At 34.2% G+C, this 22,145-nt stretch overlaps 1 protein-coding gene across 1 annotated transcript in view; it reads left to right on the forward strand.

The window, feature by feature from the left end:
• The window catches only part of LOC138698564 (zinc transporter ZIP3-like), a 529,444-nt gene that overhangs the window by 436,252 nt on the left and 71,047 nt on the right, over nucleotides 1-22,145 (forward strand). The window lies entirely within an intron of this gene.

Genomic DNA, 22,145 nt, shown 5'->3' on the forward strand with positions numbered 1-22,145 from the left:
TTTGTCAAAATATTTCTGAAACACCCTGTCTACTTTACTAAATTAAATTTTTATTGTATACTAGCCGTACCCGTGCGCTCCGCTGCACCCGTTAGAAATAAATATAAAGTAATTACATAATTAAAATAGGACGTTTGATCCATGGAACATTCGTGTTTGATAGAAGGATAAATCGTTTATTATGTTACTTAATTAAATTGTATTTAAAAAATTAAAATGCGATCATTTTGATCCAGAGACCACTCATTTGGTCATAAAAATTATTTTAGTAAATACAAGAAACGAATGTACAGGCTATGTTTCATAGCTTTCGATTGTTGTTGTCCAAGGCCCCTTATAGACGAAGTCATTTGTTTTTATTTCATTACACCGCCTTAGATGGCGTTGTTATTGTAATATTGAAACTCATTTATCTCATTAAATATCAGTTCTATCAAAATTTTGCATAGAATAAAACTTATCGGAAATTATTTTTAAAGAAACTTTTGTTATGTAATATTTTTCATGAAAATTAATACTAAGGGAGATATTTCGATTTATTTAATTCAAGCCACCTTATAACCCCCCTTTTAAATAAAATATTTTGAATACCATATAGCCTAAATTCTAAGTTACAACGAACTTAATTTATATTCCAATTTTCATATAAATCGGTTCAGCCATTATCGCGTGAAAAGGTAACAAACATCCAGACAGACAGACATACATGCAAACAAAAATATCAAAAAAGCGATTTTCAGTTTCAGGGTGGTTAATTATATATGTTAGGACCAATTATTTTTGGAAAATCGAAAATTACGAGAAAAATTTCGGCTACAGATTTATTATTAGTATAGATACGATTATTCACCTTTCATATCTATCAAACAGGTGACCAAAAGAGCGGTTACAAAAAGGTCGAAATGACAAAAAACACTTCTGACAAAAATAGTCATGGTCACCAGAAATCCGGGTGACTGAAAAGCAGTGACGAGGTGGTATAGTCACTAGGGTTCCGGTGACGAGAATTCCAGATCCCGTTTAAAAGACGTATGGTTTTCTGTTACTAATACGGGATGTATATTGAAAGAAGTGATATGATGGTCACATTCCCTCGACAATAACAAGTAGTAAAAGAAGAACGGAGCTTGAAGCTGTTAACATCCGTCTCTAGTGGTGACATTCAGAAGTAGTAAAACTATGTTTCCTTGCTTCTCTACGTTTTGAAAGTGTGTTTACATTCCTTATTCATATTAATTAATTCTGCTCACATATTCCTGTCTCTGATTTGTGATCAGCAACGTTTCCCCTTCCACTAGTGTGAACCGCGCTTTGAGGGCATCAGATGTTCGCAATACTCTGCCCGACTGAAGCAGATACATGGTCTTCGCCACGTTTCTCGCTCGAAGGAACCGCAACGACTCTACGCTTTTATAAGGTCATAGAACTTTCACTACTTATCACGAAATTGTAATATTTTTCAACAGGAAATTCAATACAGGAAGTTAACATTTACGTAGAGAGTTCTAGATGCTTGCAATCTGAGAGACGAACAAATCTGTGACTCCGAGGCAAAATGTGATGCGTCATTCCTTGCAGTTTTTTTCAGGAACGAGTATTTAAAGTTTGAACGACTTTATAAAATCACAGTAATTCATGTTTCATAGCAACGTGTTAGAAAAATAACAGAGATATGCATGTCATCTTCTGCCACAATAAAGATATCAAGATGTACAACATATCGCAAAATCTCATTTTCGCAAAAAAAAAAAAAAAACCTGTCATCTTTAGTCCAGAAATCATAGAAGTACTCTTTGCTTTCATCTGTACGTAGATTTAACGTTTCCTTTCACGCTCCATTTACAGATAAAGGGCTATACCGGGTGAGTCGTAAATCATGTCAATATTGTTAGATGATTTCTTTAGTAAAGAACAACAAAGATTCAAGTACCATTTTGCTGTGTTTTGGGTAGTTTTCCAGAAAAAACGTGAATTGGAACTGAATTTGATTTTCGGTGAAACAATTTTTTTTTTCAATATATTATTTGGTCTTCCCATTTCAAAATGATACATCACATATGACTATAATCAAATTGTATCCATTTTAACCTTTAATATGAATGACCTGGGTTACGGTTCACCCGTTTATTCAACATTTAATGAGACAATGTTTTGGCAACAATTAAGTTTTATTTCTGTGTGAATTTGGAATTTATTTTTAAGCGATTTCAAAAACTGATACATTTGCTTAATTTTTTCTGCAATAGAACCCGTTATTCCATTTTATGTTTAAAGACTCATTTAGAACTTCTTAGGTTCGATAGGATTTACACATTCGGATCCAGAGGGCATTAACTGTCAGTTAAGTTACAGCGAGTTCAGAATATGTGCATCAGATACGTATGCAACATCCGACTATACGATCACACATCACCGTCCTTCGTAAGTCTTTCGTGGCTCCGACTTAAAGAACGCAGAACTTTACACTCTTTGTCTTTACTCTTTCGAATTCTGCACACCATACTCTAACCACGACGTAAATACCAGATCCCTTATCTGTGGCACGCTAAGTATACCTCTTCATAGAACATCTCGTTATTCATCTTCTTTTACAGTATCCACCTCGCGACAATGGAATTCCTTGTCACCAAGTATTAAGGACTACAAGACAATAAACACGTTTAAAAACAACATAAAAGATAACCTTTTTAGCATTTCAATCCAATCATACTGATTTAAACTATCACTGACTACAATGTTACTTCTTTCTTTAGACATCATCCTGATAGTGCTGTATTTTCAAAATTGTCTCATAATAATCTCTATTATCTAACATTATTTGAAATATATTAACATTCTATGTATTTTAGCTTAATTCTGCTACATAGTTCGTATTTCATTGTTTAATTAATAGTTCATAGTATTTTGCTGTTTAATTCGTAAATAACTCTTATATACATGTAACTCTGAGATTTGCTGAATTTATAGATTTGTAAAACTGTATTAATTTCATAATTGAAACGTAAGATTAATTCAATAGGAGACTTCATTAATCAATATCATATATAATAATAATAATAATAATACTTATTATTATTATTTTATTATTATTGTTATTATTATTGTTTATTATTATCATTGTTTATTATTATTATTATTATTATTATTATTATTATTATTATTATTATTATTATTATTATTATTATTATTATGTATTTATAACCCTAACATACCTATCTCAGGTAAAATAGGGTTCTCTGTAAAATTGGAGTGTAATAAATAACTCATCTAAATCAAATTGTTGAATTATTTGTAAGTTCATGCATATGTATGTATACTTTTTGCTAGTTGAGTGAAAGAGAAGGCCTTACAGCCTTAACTGTCAGCTAAAATAAATTATTATTATTATTATTATTATTATTATTATTATTATTATTATTATTACTTACTTACTTACTTACTTACTGGCTTTTAAGGAACCCGGAGGTTCATTGCCGCCCTCACATAAGCCCGCCATTGGTCCCTATTCTGAGCAAGATTAATCCAGTCCCTACCATCATATCCCACCTCCCTCAAATCCATTTTAATATTATCTTCCCATCTACGTCTCGGCCTCCCCAAAGGTCTTTTCCCCTCTGGCCTCCCAACTAATACTCTATATGCATTTCTGGATTCGCCCATACGTGCCACATGCCCTGCCCATCTCAAACGTTTGGATTTAATGTTCCTAATTATGTCAGGTGAAGAATACAATGCGTGCAGTTCTGCGTTGTGTAACTTTCTCCATTCTCCTGTAACTTCATCCCTCTTAGCCACAAATATTTTCCTAAGAACCTTATTCTCAAAAACCCTCAATCTCTGTTCCTCTCTCAAAGTGAGAGTCCAAGTTTCACAGCCATACAGAACAACCGGCAATATAACTGTTTTAGATGACAAAAGCTTCTCAACCGAATAATAACTGGCATTTCCCATATTTATTCTGCGTTTAATTTCCTCCAGAGTGTCATTTACATTTGTTACTGTTGCTCCAAGATATTTGAATTTTTCCACCTCTTCGAAGAATAAATCTCCAACTTTTATAGTTCCATTTCGTACAATATTCTGATTATTATTATTATTATTATTATTATTATTATTATTATTATTATTATTATTATTATTATTAACAAAAAAGAACGTTAAAATTTTATAATTACGAAAGAAGAAAAAAATTGGTAAAATCTAAAATTCCGGGTCCTAGTCGTCATCATCAGCACCGCCTCGTGTCGCCACCATCGTAACAGCCATCTTTATCACCATCTTCGAACATAAAATTGTATAAGAAAGTGGGTGGCTGGGTGAATACGTGGATTGTTGATGTGGATGGACGAGGTGGAGCGAGAGAGAGATAGAGACTAACCATAACAGTACGTGTAGCTATGAGAATGTACTACTCCTTCCATAATAAAGGATTCAACATAAAAGGAAGATTTCTCAAGAACACGAAAACAACATGCCTGGCTATATTTGTAAGCTCGTCCTTGTTTACAGCTGCAGAACAATCCCAAGCTTGTAGCTGGTATTACCAAATCCTCTCATATATGAAAGCAATTCGTTCGTTTCGACATTAATAACACAATTTTCGTGTCTCATAAAAATACTTGCAACATGCCGTCATATGTTTGCCAAGGCAACGCACAGATTACTGCATGCAGTAACATTTCCTATATCTATTGTAGTGTCTTCACTATAATGAGTATTTCGATATGTACTCGACTCTGGAACGTGTAACTTAGCAGTACATACATGTTACATTAAATGTATGAGGTTATGAAATGGCGAAAGTACTGCATTAGGAATTCTATTCTTTAGAAACAAGCGACCCAACCAAATGGTTTGTGAAAATTTAGATTCTGACTGTAGCTAATAGAATGTTATAATATACCGTGTACTTAATAGTACATTATGCAACGAGCCTATAATGAAGGTAATTAAGAAGTGAGTATGGATATTTATGAAACGAGCGCAAGCGAGTTTCATAATTTTCATACGAGCTTCTTAATCACCATTATAGGCGAGTTTCATACGACTTTTTATGCTCGACCATATTTCTAACTTGATATTATTAATTTTTTAGCAATGTCCCTTATGTTGTGAGATGTGCGCAGACGCGAAAGTATTGATTTTTTCCGAGGAACAGATGTCCACATTGACCTTGCTAGGCCATAAGAACCTACAGAGATAACATTGAAATTAAATTAGACATTGAAAAACGAGATGACAAATTGAATTTATTTGAATATTATTTACAATTAACGCTAATTATTATAGTAACAGAACATAACCTTCTGCGACAGTATTGGATTTCCAGCCTCAGTGACTTTTCGCTAATTCTCTTTCGATTGCATATCCGAGAATAATCGATACTTGCGGTTTTATAACGGTAGAAAGCTGACCTGTCATTGGCTGAACAGTTGTAACCTGAGTCGTAATTGGCTGAAAGACCCGACCTTTAATGAGTAGGCGTACTTTAATGACATGCATTAAAGGTCTGCTACCAGGTGTATAATTACTACATTTCGGCATGGTCGAGCATAAAAGAATATAGCAGTTTATAGTCGTTATATTATCACTCAGATGAGGTGTAGAAAGTTGTTTGTATGCTCAAATGAAAGAGGAAGGAAGACAGTTTTAGTTGTTAGCAAAGAGTTTGTAATACTTACTAGAGACACATACCCGTGAGTGGCAGGCAAGAAAAATGTCACAAATTGAATCGGCTAGCATCCGCCATTAAAGGGAGTGTTTGCGGCGCGAAATTCGAAAACAGTAGCACAATACATTGATGTAGCCTGGTGATAGACAATGTTTTAAACATCTTTTACAAAGGATGAGTCGTGATGAAATAAACATGAATGACAGAGGAGCGCTATATTTATTAAAATGTTATAATGATTCATCTTTGGCGATATTCTAAAAAATAAATTAAATCACCATATACACTCTGGATAAGTATATGAAATATTGAATAATGGCAATGTCAACATTAATTTTCAGTATTACTAGTAATGTTTTAAGGACATAATAATGGATATTTACTGTAATATTTAAAATGATCTATATTTCAGTCCTTTCATGCAAAGGAAGAGGAAGGTATATGGTGCTTATAAAATATTTAGTGGTGAAACATGAGATCATAAAAATTCTGGAAACAGATTTAAAATATAATGAGAATAAATGTCATCATAAAACAATCTATTCATTGTGTAGTTGATGACCACCAAGTTAGAGGCCAGTAGACTTTTTAATACAATTAGTAGTGGTAATAGTAGACCTAGTAGTGGTGGTAATAATAGGTCTAGTAGTAGTGGTAATAATAGGCCTAGTAGTAGTGATAATAATAGACCTAGTAGTAGTGGTAATAATAGGTCTAGTAGTAGTGGTAATAATAGACCTAGTAGTAGTGGTAATAATAGGCCTAGTAGTAGTGGTAATAGGTGTAGTAGTGGTGGTAATAGTAGGCGTAGTAGTAGTAATAGTAGGCCTATTAGTAGTAGTAATAGTAGGTGTAGTAGTAGTGGTAGTAGTAGGTCTAGTTTTTGTGGCAATAGTAGGCCTAGTAGTAGTGGTAATAGTAGGCCTAGTAGTAGTGGTAATAGTAGACCTAGTAGTAGTGGTAATAATAGGCCTAGTAGTAGTGGCAATAGTAGGCCTAGTAGTAATGGTAATAGTAGACCTAGTAGTAGTGGTAATAATAGGCCTAGTAGTAGTGGTAATAATAGGCCTAGTAGTAGTGGTAATAGTAGGCCTAGTAGTAGTGGTAATAATAGGCCTAGTAGTAGTGGCAATAGTAGGCCTAGTAGTAATGGTAATAATAGGGCTAGTAGTAGTGGTAATAATAGACATAGTAGTGGTAATAATAGGCCTAGTAGTAGTGGTAATAGGTGTAGTAGTGGTGGTAATAGTAGGCGTAGTAGTAGTAATAGTAGGCCTATTAGTAGTAGTAATAGTAGGTGTAGTAGTAGTGGTAGTAGTAGGTCTAGCTTTTGTGGCAATAGTAGGCCTAGTAGTAGTGGTAATAGTAGGCCTAGTAGTAGTGGTAATAGTAGACCTAGTAGTAGTGGTAATAATAGGCCTAGTAGTAGTGGCAATAGTAGGCCTAGTAGTAGTGGCAATAATAGGCCTAGTAGTAGTGGTAATAGTAGGCCTAGTAGTAGTGGCAATAGTAGACCTAGTAGTAGTGGTAATAATAGGCCTAGTAGTAGTGGTAATAGTAGGCCTAGTAGTAGTGGTAATAGTAGACCTAGTAGTAGTGGTAATAATAGGCCTAGTAGTAGTGGCAATAGTAGGCCTAGTAGTAGTGGTAATAGTAGACCTAGTAGTAGTGGTAATAATAGGCCTAGTAGTAGTGGCAATAGTAGGCCTAGTAGTAGTGGTAATAGTAGGCCTAGTAGTAGTGGTAATAATAGGCCTAGTAGTAGTGGTAATAGTAGGCCTAGTAGTGGTAATAGTAGGCCTAGTATTAGTGGTAGTAGGGCTAGTTTTGCGGTAATAGTAGGCCTAGTAGTAGTGGTAATAATAGACCTAGTAGTAGTGGTAATAATAGGCCTAGTAGCAGTGGTAATAGTAGGCCTAGTAGTAGTGGTAATAATAGACCTAGTAGTAGTGGTAATAGTAGGCCTAGTATTAGTGGTAGTAGTAGGCTTAATTTTTGTGGTAATAGTAGGCCTAGTAGTAGTGATAATAATAGGCCTAGTAGTAGTGGTAATAGTAGGCCTAGTAGTAGTGGTAATATTAGGCCTAGTAGTAGTTGTCATAGTAGACCTAGTAGCAGTGGTAATAATAGGCCTAGCTAGGCCATCAGCTATATTTTCACTAATTTCTTTGCATTTAATACAACCATGCTGTACAAAACGGAAATTACATGATTAATTCATTTATTGTAAAACAAAACAGTTTTAGACAGATATAGTCTGCGGATTTTCTTATGCACTCTGTTATTATAATCCACTGTAATGTGATGACACCTAACCCTTACATACATTGTTGAAATCAACCTTATAAACCTGATTAATATGTTTCTGGAAAAACTTTATCCAAGAAATATTCCGACATTCTGTAAACACATTCAAAGGAGGAACTGCATTTGGAACATTCTTCCAAATATTAAGATATGCATTCTTTCCTAGGCATCCTACAATAGTAGCTATGTTCGAACAATTATTTGCGGCGCAGTATTTCACCATTTTCTTATTATTTCCCTTCAGGTGTACTTATATTTATTCGTACTCCTCAATAAGTATGAACTGCTCGCACTCCCGGCGAAGCATCAACTCCCTTTAATGGCGGCCGAACAACGGTTCAATTTTGTACGCGAAACTATCGCCGTTGGTGTCTCTAGTTATATATTACAAACTCTTTGGTTGTTAGCTTGCGCAGATAGTTTTCTTTCGTTTTGTTTCCTTAGCAGCGATAATAACAAAGATGGCGACTCCTCAACAAAAAGCATTTTGTGTTTTGAAGTTTGAGAGTTGTAAATCGGTTATAACAGTTCAAAGTGCGTTTCGTTGGCAGTTTAATCGTGATCCCCCAAATGCCAACAGCATCCGTCGATGGCTAACCAGTTGGCAATGACGGTTGTCTGTGTAAAGGTAAAAGTGTGGGACGACCAAGAGTAGAATGTTCAGCGCGTTCGGGACTCTTTCTTACGAAGTCCTAAAAGTCGGTTAGGAAGGCTAATCATAAACTTGCAATGCCAGTGATGACAGTATGGAAGATCTTAAGAAGACGCTTACATATGCGTCACTACCGTTTACAATTGTTACAGGCTTTAAAGCCTACTGACTACGCTGTGCGCTCCAACTTTGCGCTTGAAATGTTACAGCAGGAAAATTATGACTTTCTTGATTGTGTTGTGTTCAATGATGAATCAATATTTCATCTTAGTGGAAAGGTTAACACCCACAATGTCACAATCTGGATATATGAAAATGACAGCGCTTATATCCAGTGGCCTCCAAGATCACCGGATCTCGCCCCATGCGATTTCTTCCTTTAGGGTTTTGTAAAGGACCAACTCTACATGCCTCCATTGTCTGTCAATCTGCCCGAGTTGAGAGACAGGATTTGAGAAGCTGTTGCTACCATCACTATCCAGACTCTGCTGATTAAAGTATGGGAGGAATTAGTCTACAGGTTAGATGTGTGTCGTGTAACAAATGGGGCTCGCATTGAGCACTTATGAACTTACAATATAAACTGGAGATGTTACTCTTTCATTTAACATGAGTTTTGTTATTGTCATAGTTAATTGATGTATCATTAAACACCTTTAAAATCGCTATATTCTTTTATGTACACCCTGTATACAGATAATGGAAAAAAAAGCGTACTAGAGATCGGACTAACTGAAGACTTCTCCGGAATAAGGACCTAACCAAGAAAAGTATAATTCGTGTTTCAGAAAAAGGAAAAATAATTCCAAGGCATATTTCATTAGGCCTATATTCACTATCATAACCATTTCACTAAACAAGAACACAAGTTTATTCAGCTCTTCAATGCAATAATTTATTGTTATAAATAAGTGCTTCAAAGTTACTTTCTCAACTATATCACACATTTAATTAATGATGTTACATCCTTTTTCCGGAGAGTTCTTCAATTATTATATCTGTAAAGAAAAAAATCAGTTACATTCAGAAGTCAAGATTCGGCGAAATATAAAATTATCACATAATGACATGTGACGTAACGATTAGCGCATCTGGCTGCGAAACCAGGTGGCCCGGGTTCGATTCCCGATAGGGGCAAGTTACCTGGTTGAGGTTTTTTCTGGGGTTTTCCCTCAACCCAATATGAGCAAATGCTGGGCAACTATCGGTGCTGGACCCCGGACTCATTTCACCGGCATTATCACCTTCATCTCATTCAGACGCTAAATAACCTAAGATATTGATAAAGCATCATAAAATAATCTACTAAAAAAATTGCCCACCGCTGTGGAATAATGGTTAGCATGCCAGATCGTGGAACGAGCGGGCCCGAATTCAAATCCAGGTTGGGACAAGTTACCTGGTTGAAGTTTTTTCCGGGGTTTTCCCTCAACCCAACAAGAGCAAATGCTGGGAAACTTTCGACACTCGACCTTAGACTCATTTCGCCGGCATTACCACCTTCATATCATTCAGACAACGATGGAGATCATGACTATAATACCCACGATTTTAATGTACAGTAAAGAAGGTTCATCACAGTGCCAAGCATTTACTAAGTTGACGTCTATAATTCAGTGACGTAAGTCGTTAAAGTTACAGCAGATTGGACAGGCTACATACGCAACACGAGTGTCATTAGCATAAATCTTTGTCCACTTTTGATACTCAAGGACCGTTATACCAGTCGTTGACTGCCATTAATACATTGTGTACGGAACCGTCTGAAACGGCGTAACCTTGCTGGATGTGATGAAACAGACTTGTTGCAAGTCATTGTTATTGTCCTTACGTACAGTGTCTGTAATATGGAATTATTTTTATATACAGCCGATAAATGTCATCATTTTGATAAGTTACGTGATAGTGAAGAAGTAAGGACTTAAGAGTCGAAACAATTCTGTACTCTATGTAATATTATTTTGTGCGAGATCGTGCGTATTTGCTTGGTTTCCGCACAAAACCAATCCGCGGAAAGTCTAAAATTCCACATTCAGTATTCCCACCCTAACGCACATAACAATTTCCCTCTTCTTACCGCTTAAGTGACATATTGATTTTATTGCTTTAGGCTTTTAACATATTATTTTTAGAGACATTCAATATAGTAACAATTATAAATTGGAAACTTACCACTGCAATTTCACCTAAATTGCACTGTTAATTATTGTTTTTAAATATTTGCAAAAATTAAGTAAACTCTATAAATCCACTAAAGTTACTGCATTCGTGATGCAAGTAACATTATGGAAGCCGTGAAAAAATCGACAAGATTCCAGACTCATCATAGACTGGGGGGAAAAAAAGACAGACGTATATCACGGCCTGCTGGAATATACTAACACTGAAAACACTTTAAAGCAACAATGTTGAAAATAGATATTTTTGTTTTGCAAATTTGCAGTCATTGAACAGAAATCAAGATGGAGATTTCATTGCAACTAATTAGAAATTCCTCTTTCAGGAATGTAATAAACGATCTTCACACAAAATAATGTACGATACACGAGCGGTATGTTTTCTTTCGATTCTCGGAAATTAAAAAAGCTCAACTACGTTTCGCTTTTTCAAACTTTTCCTCGAACATGAAAACTTCAACATGCCGCTCTTGTAACGCATATTACTATTACAGTAAACTGCAAACTGACGTAAACTTGACCACAAAAAAGAAAGATTTAAATAATGATATCAGACCTAATAAATACAATTTTACAGTTCATTATTATTACAATTAAATAAAATTATTGTGACATAATTGAGGGGTCCACCGCAAGAGGGAGCTATGCCACAAAATTCAGATGAGTGAAATGTCATGTGTTTGTCGTTCAAGAAAAATGGTCCAGCAATCCCAGCTGATGAAATAGCGTACTACACTATACTTGTTTGAGGATGTAAAGGCGTCTCAATAACAATATGGATTTTCAGAGCCTCATATACAGTTCATTGAGGGATATAATTGTTGAGCGGGCGAAAATGTTTCAAGATTTGTAACGCTGTTCATAACAGGCTATAGTTTTAATTCTTCTCAGCATAGATATGTAATATTTAAACAGAAAAGCGAAGAGAATATCTCATGGACATATGAACGAATTCTTTCGACTCGGAGCATGCGCAGTGTAGAAAAAACTCGAATCGATCAACTATTGTGTCCGTCATTGCACACTGGTGCTTAAAGATACCTGACTACTACTAATTCATTTATTCACTCATCCACTCATTTATTTATTTATTTAAACATTTATTTATTTATTTAAATATTTATTTATGTATTTAAATATTTATTTATGTTATCTATTTATTTATGTTATTTATTTATTTTATGTAAATATTTATTTGTTTAAATATTTATTTAAATATTTACTTAAATATTTATCTATTTATTTAAATATCTATTTATCTATTTATTTAAAAATTTATTTATTCATTTAAATATTTATTTATTTATGATATTTATATATTTATTTATTTAAATATTTATTTATTTGTTTATTTAAATATTCATTTATGTATTTATGTAAATATTTATTTATGTATTTATTTAAATATGTACTTACTTATGTATTTATTTAAATATTCATTTACTTATGTATTTATTTAAATATTCATTTATGTATTTATGTAAATATGATTTATTTATTTATGTATTTATTTAAATATTTATTTCTTTATGCATTTATTTAAATATTTATTTATGTATTTATTTAAATATTTATTTAATTATTTATTTAAATATGATTTATTTATTTATGTATTTTTTAAATATGATTTATTTATTTAGATATTTATGTATTTATTTAACTATTTATATGTATTTATTTAAATATTTATTTATGTATTTATTTAAATATTTATTTATTTATCTACTTATTTATTTATTTATCTACTTATTTATTTATTTATTTATTTATTTATTTATTTATTTATCTACTTATTTATTTATTTATTTAACCTGGTATAAATAAGGCCAGGAGGCCTTTTAAGATGGATTTAATGTTCCTAATTATGTCATGTAAAGAATACAATGCGTACAGTTCTGTGTTGTGTAACTTTCTTCACTCTCTTGTAACTTCATCCCTCTTAGCCACAAATATTTTCCTAAGCACCTTATTCTCGAATACCCTTAACCTCCGTTCCTCTCTTAAAGCGAGAGTCCAAGTTTCACAACAGGCAATACAATTGTTTTATAAATTCTAACTCTGTTTTTTTTTTAAATCGGACTGGATGACAAAAGCTTCTCAACCGAATAATAGCAGACATTTCCCATATTTATTGTGGATTTATTTCTCTTTCGGGTGTTATTTACATTTGTTACTGTTGCTCCAAGGTATTTGAATTTTTCCGGCTTTTCAAAGAATAAATTTCCAATTTTTATATTTATATTTCCATATTCGTACTTAGGCGAAGAAATGCTATAAAAAGTTACGTCTATAGTTCCAGCACTTACTGTATTACAAATTACATCTGTAATGTGATGTGTACGTAATTATTTTTGCATTACCAAAAGTAAAAGCTCTGAATCACGGCTAAACTGGCTGTTATCCACCCATGTCACTTTTCTAACGGTGTATACCTGTTTTTTTTTTCTTTTTTTACAAAGTGGGTCCTAGAATTCACCACGGGGTTTTCCTACATTTGAAAATAATGTGAAGATGCGTTTAATTGATATCGAGAGGCAAGAGATTGAGCTCCAATGTTCGGAAAAGTCCTCAGTACATTTACAATCAGATCTCATGCTTAACTGGGGGAGGTGGGACTACATAAATTCTTGTAACAAAGACAGCAGAGCAGGTTTAGCGTGGCCAAGATTGGGGACATGGAAGGGTAATAAAATTGTCAACGAAGAAGGGGAGCGTCTTTGTCCGCTTTGCAAAAAAAGGATTCCTATAAACATATTTTATTACTGTGTGTCGAATTGGAACATGTACGGAGAAAATATCTACCACCCTCGATGCTAAGTCAGAATAGGGGTTCGCTTGCATGTCTTGACCTCATGGGGAATAGAGAACAAAAGACTGGATTGTTCCTCTTGAAGGTGAGAAAGATTAGAACTGCAGCTATTGAAGTTTGAGACGCGAACTGAGGAACGGATAATAGTATCCACCCAACTGTACACTTTTAGGTATTTCAGGTTAAGATATATTATATAATGTGTTTTATTGTGCCATTTCCATTTTAATATTTCTTTTAGAGAGTATTTGGATGTAATCATAGGTGGGAGGGGGCGAACCTACAAAGGAGGACTTGTTTCGGGTACAAAGACGTACGGTCAGAAGACCCGTGCATTGGATTTTAGACAAAATTATGATAATATAAAATTTGTATGTTTAATATTACTCAATAAATCCATTCATCCATCCATCCATCTATCTATCTACATTTGAAAAATCTCAAGCATACAATCGACCCAGACAGGAATCGAACGCTCATCCGAGTAAAGCTTCACATCTCGATTGCAAACTCGTTCTCGTCTAAACTACAACCAGTAGTTAAATAAATGCAATGATAATAGTAATATTAATACTTTATTAAGGTTCAAAATACAATCTGCTTTATACGCCATCATATATTGAAAAGGATATTGGAAAATTCTGTGGTTCTATTCACTCAAAAATTTCATTTCCGTAATTAAATCCGCGTTAATGCACGTTGAAGTGTATGAATAAAACGTGGAGCTTAGACTGCAAAATTCATTACGAAAGAATTTAATTAAAAAACAGTTCTAAAACCGTAATTTTATTTCTGTATAGAACAATGACCAGCCTTTTTAATCTATATATTCTTTAAAGGGCAATAAAGCATTCTTTATGGAGATCTGCCATCCTGTTCTGCACTTGAATTGTCTCATCTTCTCTTGTCGTCCTGATACAATCAATTTCTCGTTGACATTTCTGTGACATTAAGCGTGTGCCAAGAATCTGTATTGTATCAGATGGCGAGTGAAAACAATGGTTTGCAATTTACATCAAACAGAAGAAAGAACAAGGTACTCAAACATCATTAAGTGAATATTGTCTTATAGATACGCATGCTTCTAAAAGGGTATGATGTTCCCATGACAACCAGCTGCGAGAAAGAGAAAGTCGTTCTGTAAGGAGGGTCACGTGCCTGTAGGGACAGGGTCAGCACGCATGGACCCGAGGTGGGGTTCTTCTAACCGAAAACAATGGCAATTGTCAGATTATCCCATTATTTGTGTGGCTCAAGGAGAGAGAAACACATAATTCGGAATATTCTTCTCTACACACTAGTGCTGGGGGCATGGCATTTCTCAATGATTCTCAAAGTAAGGACCACAAACTGCTAAATAATAGGGATATCCTGAACTAGCACCAACAGATAGCGCGCGTGTACTTTGAGGGACGCGCTTTGCGTGTACATTTGTTTTCCGGTATATAAACATCGAGGATTTACGTAGAGTATTAGTACATTAAATACTCTTAAAAACAACTCAAAATGCCAAATTTTTGTTGTGTTCATATATGTAAAACCCAGGAAAAGCTTTTTGCCTTCAATCAGGTCCCGAAAGATTCTGAATACATGCTTTCACCTTAAAAAAATATAACTAATTAAATTGCGGCTATTAAACAAAAACAACTACTTCAAATAAAGAATTGATGGCTACAGTTTCATTTTTGGAAAGGGCAAAGAAAAAAATTAATAAAAACATATGCAACCTCGACAGCAAGCTATGTTAGCTTAGATTGTATGCAGTACTTGTAGGAGTCTCCGAAGTTTACAACTGCATTTTACAATGGAACGATACTTGGCCTACAGTAAACTCTCGATGACTGGGATGTTTATTATCTAGAACGATCCGTAGTGAAAAAACATACAGGCCTATAAATAATATACAGTAGTCTATGTAACTTATTGAAATCATGTTTTAACTTCAAATTTTCAAAATCATCATGCACAGTATTCAAAACTGCATGTTCTTAACCTTCAAAACGCACGAATAATCGTGATACTACTACGATCAAATTATATCATCCTATTAAAAAATTGCATTTGTTCTTCCTGCAATTAGAGAAAAAAAAGTACGAGGAATTCAAGCCCCATACTCACTTTGCTATATAAAAAAAATATTAGTGGCTGCATATCCTATTTATCGCGTACGGTACCTACTTACAATACTTATGGTTAAAGACGCAATATTCACCTTCGACAAAGATCCTTCTTTTTTTATTCGTGCACCTCGTTCTCAAAGTTCTCGTTTAGGTTCATGAACATTCAATTTATTCTACATACTGCAGTTTTCCCCATCCACCTCTTAAGAAGAATGGCTTAGTATTATTATAGACGTTTACGCTATTATTTAGTCTATTGTAAATTAAATTAGATTATGAGGTAAGAAAATACTGAATTATATTAAATTATACTAGGATATACAAAATAATTATAAATATAATTTTGACTCGCACAGAAAACCAACAAGCTGGAGAACGTAATGAACTGTAGCATATGACATAATATAGCCCTGTGCCGCATGGAACGCTCCTGCCATCTAACGGTAAAACGTTGCATAAGATATCCCTATTACAACATAACTTTCCTATGCCATTTCTTCTACGTCCTTGTGTACGTAACGTTTTTTTTTTACTTATTTTATAAAAATAACAATCTGAAACCAACCTGGATAGAGAATAACAGCAGGTGGAAGTGAAATTCACTCCCGGATGAACAAGTTAAACAATTAAAAGAAAATAATTGATAGATTTTAAACAACTTCAAATGACATAATCACCAATTTGTTCGGTAAAATATGGACAAAAGTGGACAAACTACCAACTACTATGAAAGAATGCTAAGTCCAGGAGCTTCCTCTTATTGCATATATTTTGCTGTTTAGTTAACTGTTCGAAGATGGGTTTCAACCTAATAAGTGACACCAATAACGCACCACTCATGAGGCAACTAACAAGCAAACATTCTGAAGGAGGCAGATAAAAAAGTTATTTTTTTTTCTTTCACCATGTTAATAATGTCAAAAGAAGTGCTTATACTTATTTTGGCATCTCAACTAAATGTCATACAAGTGCAGCTCTTAAACATGGTGCTTTTTTCGGCCCAAGACTTTATAATAAAATTACAAACCATTTTCCAAATTTCAAATACTTTAAAATTGAAACTTTTAAAAAAAGAAATTTATAAAATTATTCATGATATATATTAACAAATGTATTTGTTTTACCTTTTATTTCTGTCGACTATATTCATGTTTTTATCGAATATCACTGGTTTCTGTCTGATTGTCAATTTACATTAAATCTGTATTTCTCTCTCTCTCTCTCTCTCTCTCTCTCTCTTTTTTTTTTTTTTTTTTTTGCTCTTGTGTGTTATTTATTGGTTTGAATTAATTTACTTGCTGTATTTAGTAATCTGTCCTTGTAAAGTTTATGTTACATTAATGGCTAAGACCACACCGTACACGAGCCTGGCTTTTACGGTAGTGGCTAGAAACATTTTTGTTTTATAAATTTAATTTGTACTCACTAGCTAGCTAGTTTAATACGTAAATAAATAAATAAAAATAAATAAATTTGAATATTACTGACATTACAAGTAGCAGGGAACTGTAATCATCGACAGTAATGTTACAAGTTCACTAAATCCAAAATCCTCCAAAAAAAAAAACAAAACAAAACAAAAAAAAAAAAAAACAAATTTCTCGGGAAGCGAACTTCGGACCCATCTCACAAGTTTAGTAAGCTCCTCGACTGAGTTGCCCAACGGTTGCTAACTCCTCTAACATCGATCCTGCAACAAGGCTTGGGGTGATGTAGTGGGATCTTCTTTTGAAACTGATCTTGTAACAACGTCAGAGAACGAGCATTCTGTTCTTTCTCCAAACAACCATGTTACAAGCTTCGAGGATAGGGGGGGGGGAGAAGAGAGGAGAGGGAGAATCCTATCAAAACAGAATGTCGACACAAGAATTTCCTGAAATGCTGGTAGGTTGAGATTTACGGAGACGATCTGTTACTGGGAAGCCAACTGAAAAAAAAACAACAACAAAGTGTCTAGTTAGCCAATACAAGTCACATCACCAACTTGAAAGCAAACCGTTACTTGGATTTAAATAAAACTTATTTTAGGTTCTAATACAGAGTATTACGTTACGTTAAATATTATAGTATGTTTCAGGCGTAATAGATCGACTATTGATCAGATTTTTTGTATTCGACAGATATTGGAGAAAAAATGGGAGTATAAGGGTACAATACATCTGTTATTCATAGATTTCAAAAAGGCGTATGACTCGGTTAAGAGAGAAGTTTTATATAATATTCTTATTGAATTTGGTATTCCCAAGAAACTAGTTCGATTAATTAAAATGTATCTTAGTTAAACTTACAGCACAGTCCCTATAGGCCAGTTTTTATCTGATGCTTTTCCAATTCACTGCGGGCTAAAGCAAGGAGATGCACTATCACCTTTACTTTTTAACTTCGCTCTAGAATATGCCATTAGGAAAGTTCAGGATAACACAGAGGGTTTGGAATTGAACAGGTTACATCAGCTTCTTGTCTATGCAGATGACGTGAATATGTTAGGAGAAAATCCACAAACGATTAGGGAAAACGCGGAAATTCTACTTGAAGCAAGTAAAGAGATAGGGTTGGAAGTAAATCCCGAAAAGACAAAGTATATGATTATGTCTCGTGATCAGAATATTGTACGAAATGGAACTATAAAAGTTGGAGATTTATACTTCGAAGAGGTGGAAAAATTCAAATATCTTGGAGCAACAGTAACAAATATAAATGACACTCGGGAGGAAATTAAACACAGAATAAATATGGGAAATGCCTGTTATTACTCGGTTGAGAAGCTTTTGTCGTCCAGTCTGCTTCAAAAAATGTAAAGTTAGAATTTATAAAACAGTTATATTACCGGTTGTTCTGTATGGTTGTGAAACTTGGACTCTCGCTTTGAGAGAGGAACAGAGGTTCAGGGTATTCGAGAATAAGGTTCTTAGGAAAATATTTCCGGCTAAGGGGGATGAAGTTACAGGAGAATGGAGAAAGTTACACAACACAGAACTGCACGCATTGTATTCCTCACCTGACATAATTAGGAACATTAAATCCAGACGTTTGAGATGGGCAGGGCATGTAGCACGTATGGGCGAATCCAGAAATGCATAGAGGGTGTTAGTTGGGAGGCCGGAGGGAAAAAGACCTTTGGGAAGACCGAGACGTAGGTGGGAAGATAATATTAAAATGGATTTGAGGGAGGTGGGATATGATGATAGAGAGTGGATTAATCTTGCTCAGGATAGAGACCAATGGCGGGCTTATGGCGGCAATGAACCTGCGGGTTCCTTAAAAGTCAATAAGTAAGTAAAGACCCGGTAAACAATTTGATAAGAGGCTGAAGTGAACCCCGGGGATGTTCTGGAAGTTTGGCAAAGAGAATAATTCCATCGCCACGCGGTACTGAACCTGGAACCTTCCAGTCCGTATCTAGTTATTCTACCACCTACGGCCAATGTGTGTAGTTTAGTAGCAGTTGTAATATATTACAGTACACTGTAAAGAAAGAAGTTGAGGCCGTTCAGACAGAATGAGTAGAGGTTGCAAGTGATTTTGTGCGAGATCGTGCGTATTTGCTTGTTTTCCGCACAGAACCAATACGCGGTAAGTGTGAAATACCACATTCAGTATTCCCAACGTAACACACACAACAATTTCCCTCTTCTTACCGCTTAAGCGCGACATTCATTTTACTGCTTTAGGCTTTTAACATATATCATTTTTAGAGACGTTTAACATAGTAATAATCATAAATTGGAAACTTACCAATGCAATTTCACCTAAATTGCAATGTTAATTATTGTTTTTAAATATTTGCAAAAATTAAGTAAAGTCTACTACTCCACGAAACTTATTGCATTCCTGATACAAGTAACATTAAGGAAGCCGTGAAAAAATCAACAAAATTCCAGATGCCGATGTTATTACTGCAATATGTTATATAAATAATATTGTTAAAATATTAAAATGAAAAATAAATCATTACATAACCTTACCGTTTGTTTTAAGTTCGCATTTATAGACTGGGGGAAAAAAAAGACAGACGTATATCACGGCCTGCTGGAGTATAGTAAACACAAAAAAAAAACATTTTATAGCAACAATGTTGAAGAAAGATATTTTGGTTTTCCGAAGTTGCCGTCATTAAACAGAAACCAACATGGAGATTTGATTGCAGCTAATTAGAAATTCGTCTTTCAGGTATGTAATAAACGATATTCGCACAAAATAATGTACGATACACGAGCGGTATGTTTGTTTTCATGTTCTCGGAAATTAAAAAAGCTCAACTACTTTTCGCTTTTTCAATATTTTCCTCGACCATGAAAACGTCAACATACCGCTCTTGTAACGCATATTACTATTTCGACATGCACCCAATGCAGAGGTCAGCTCCATAAGCTCTGAAATGTCAATCAGGCGCGTAATAACATGTAAACATTAACCAAAGCGCTGCAGAAAATTCAATCAGTCGCCCGGACCATGACAGTTGTTACAATTACACCAGTTCCCATATCAGGTTCACCCAAAATTAACTCATTACCAAACTACAAATTCCATTACTAATTGCACACGCTGCACTGTTATGAACACACGAGCCATTCAAAGAGTGCTCTGAACTCATTTCGCTTAAAGGGCATGTAATTCCCAACGACTGCAGCGTAGTTCGTCCCTCTAATAGCTTAATGTCGGAGCAGCTAAAACATTTCATTATCTTGGGTTCGATTTCCGACGTTGGTTCAACTGATGCTTGAGGGCAAAGTTTGGGGAAGGGGATAATATGTTTTGATAATTTGTTTCTAACAACAAGAAGAGGACTGTGTAATAGTTATTTATGATATGACTATCGTAACGTTTCATATTTCAATACGAGTTCGATAACCAGTCGAATAGGCCTATTGCAATATGAAGTTACGGTAAGTACACTTGGTCAAAATGAAAGTGCCGGTCTCTTGAGCAGCGAAAATTTTGGAAGTCCCTTCGGGTGAGCGCGCAGTTCACAACCGTAAACCTCCGTGCGCCGCTTTAGTTAACTCCACAATACAAGGTGCTGATTTGGGCTACAACATGCTTCGAATCTCTGTAGTGATTTTTTTGTTTTATCTTTTTATTTTTACAACTCCTTTTAGTGTAATATAATCAAATAATTTTGCTTTTGTTAATTCATGTTACTTACAGATTACAAAATTTATGGCTATAATTCCAGGAAACAGGATATATTTTGTCATTAGAATTATGGTTTTTCTTCTTGTTTACAATTATTACGTTTAGGTCCTGATGAACACGGATTTAGATTAGTATAATAATCATATTCCCTGTAGCACAACTTGCAAATTAATTATTGCCACTTACTTAACCGTCAACATATTGTTTTACTGAATGTTTCTTAGACAATAAAGTGTAAAGGCTCATTCACAATGAAAATTAAACATAACGTAAGCGTTAACTTAACGTTACAATAAAATCAAGAAGTCATACCATCATTCACGATGGAAACACAAACATAACCTCAAATATACTTGGTAACCATGGAAACATAACAACGACGCCATTTCCTCATATTCTGTCGTATACTTCAGCGCTCCACGATTGTGTTCTGTTTGCAAATCACGTAAGCATAAGCATGAAAGTTTGGAGTTTGCAAACTTTCATGTTAACGTCTTACGGTAATGTTTATGTCAATGCTTATGTGAATCATTGTGAATGATCTCATTTGGAAGCCTGGGCGCAAACTTCTGTGTTTATGTTACGGTTATGTTTAATTTTCATTGTGAATGGGCCTTAAAGATTAATAAAATAATTAACACAGCATTTTAATACCTCCACAGCATATTTGGGGTGGAGCAGTGTTAAGATTTTTAACTTCTATGCAGACAGTTCTAGTTCGAATCTCTGTAGTGATTTTTTTGTTTTATCCTTTTATTTTTACAACTCCTTTTAGTGTAATATAATCAAATAATTTTGCTTATGTTAATTCATGTTATCTACAGATTACAAAATTTGTGAAAATGTATGGTTATAATTTCAGGAAATCAGGATATTTTTGTCATCAGAATTATGGTTTTTCTTCTTGTTTACAATTACTACGTTCAGGCCCTGATGATCAAGGATTTAGATTAATATAATAATCATATTCCCTGTAACACAACTTTCAAATTAATTATTGTCAATTATCTAACAATCAACATATTATTTACTGAATGTTTCTTAGACAATAGAGTGCAAAGCAGCAGGGATTAATACAATTATTAACACGACATTTTAATATGAAAGGCCCTAATTGTCGTATTTAGTGTTACTTCCATCTAGCATCAAATTTTCTATCAACACGAAAAAATAATAGAGCGAAAAATATTCTAAGGATAAAAAAAATCTTGTTGTATTTTCACTGATGCATTTAAAAGGCAACAAAAATAAATTTTAGTACTGTAACTGCACG

Source organism: Periplaneta americana, chromosome 4 (assembly GCF_040183065.1).
Source record: "Periplaneta americana isolate PAMFEO1 chromosome 4, P.americana_PAMFEO1_priV1, whole genome shotgun sequence".
NCBI classification, from domain to species: Eukaryota; Metazoa; Arthropoda; class Insecta; order Blattodea; family Blattidae; genus Periplaneta; species Periplaneta americana.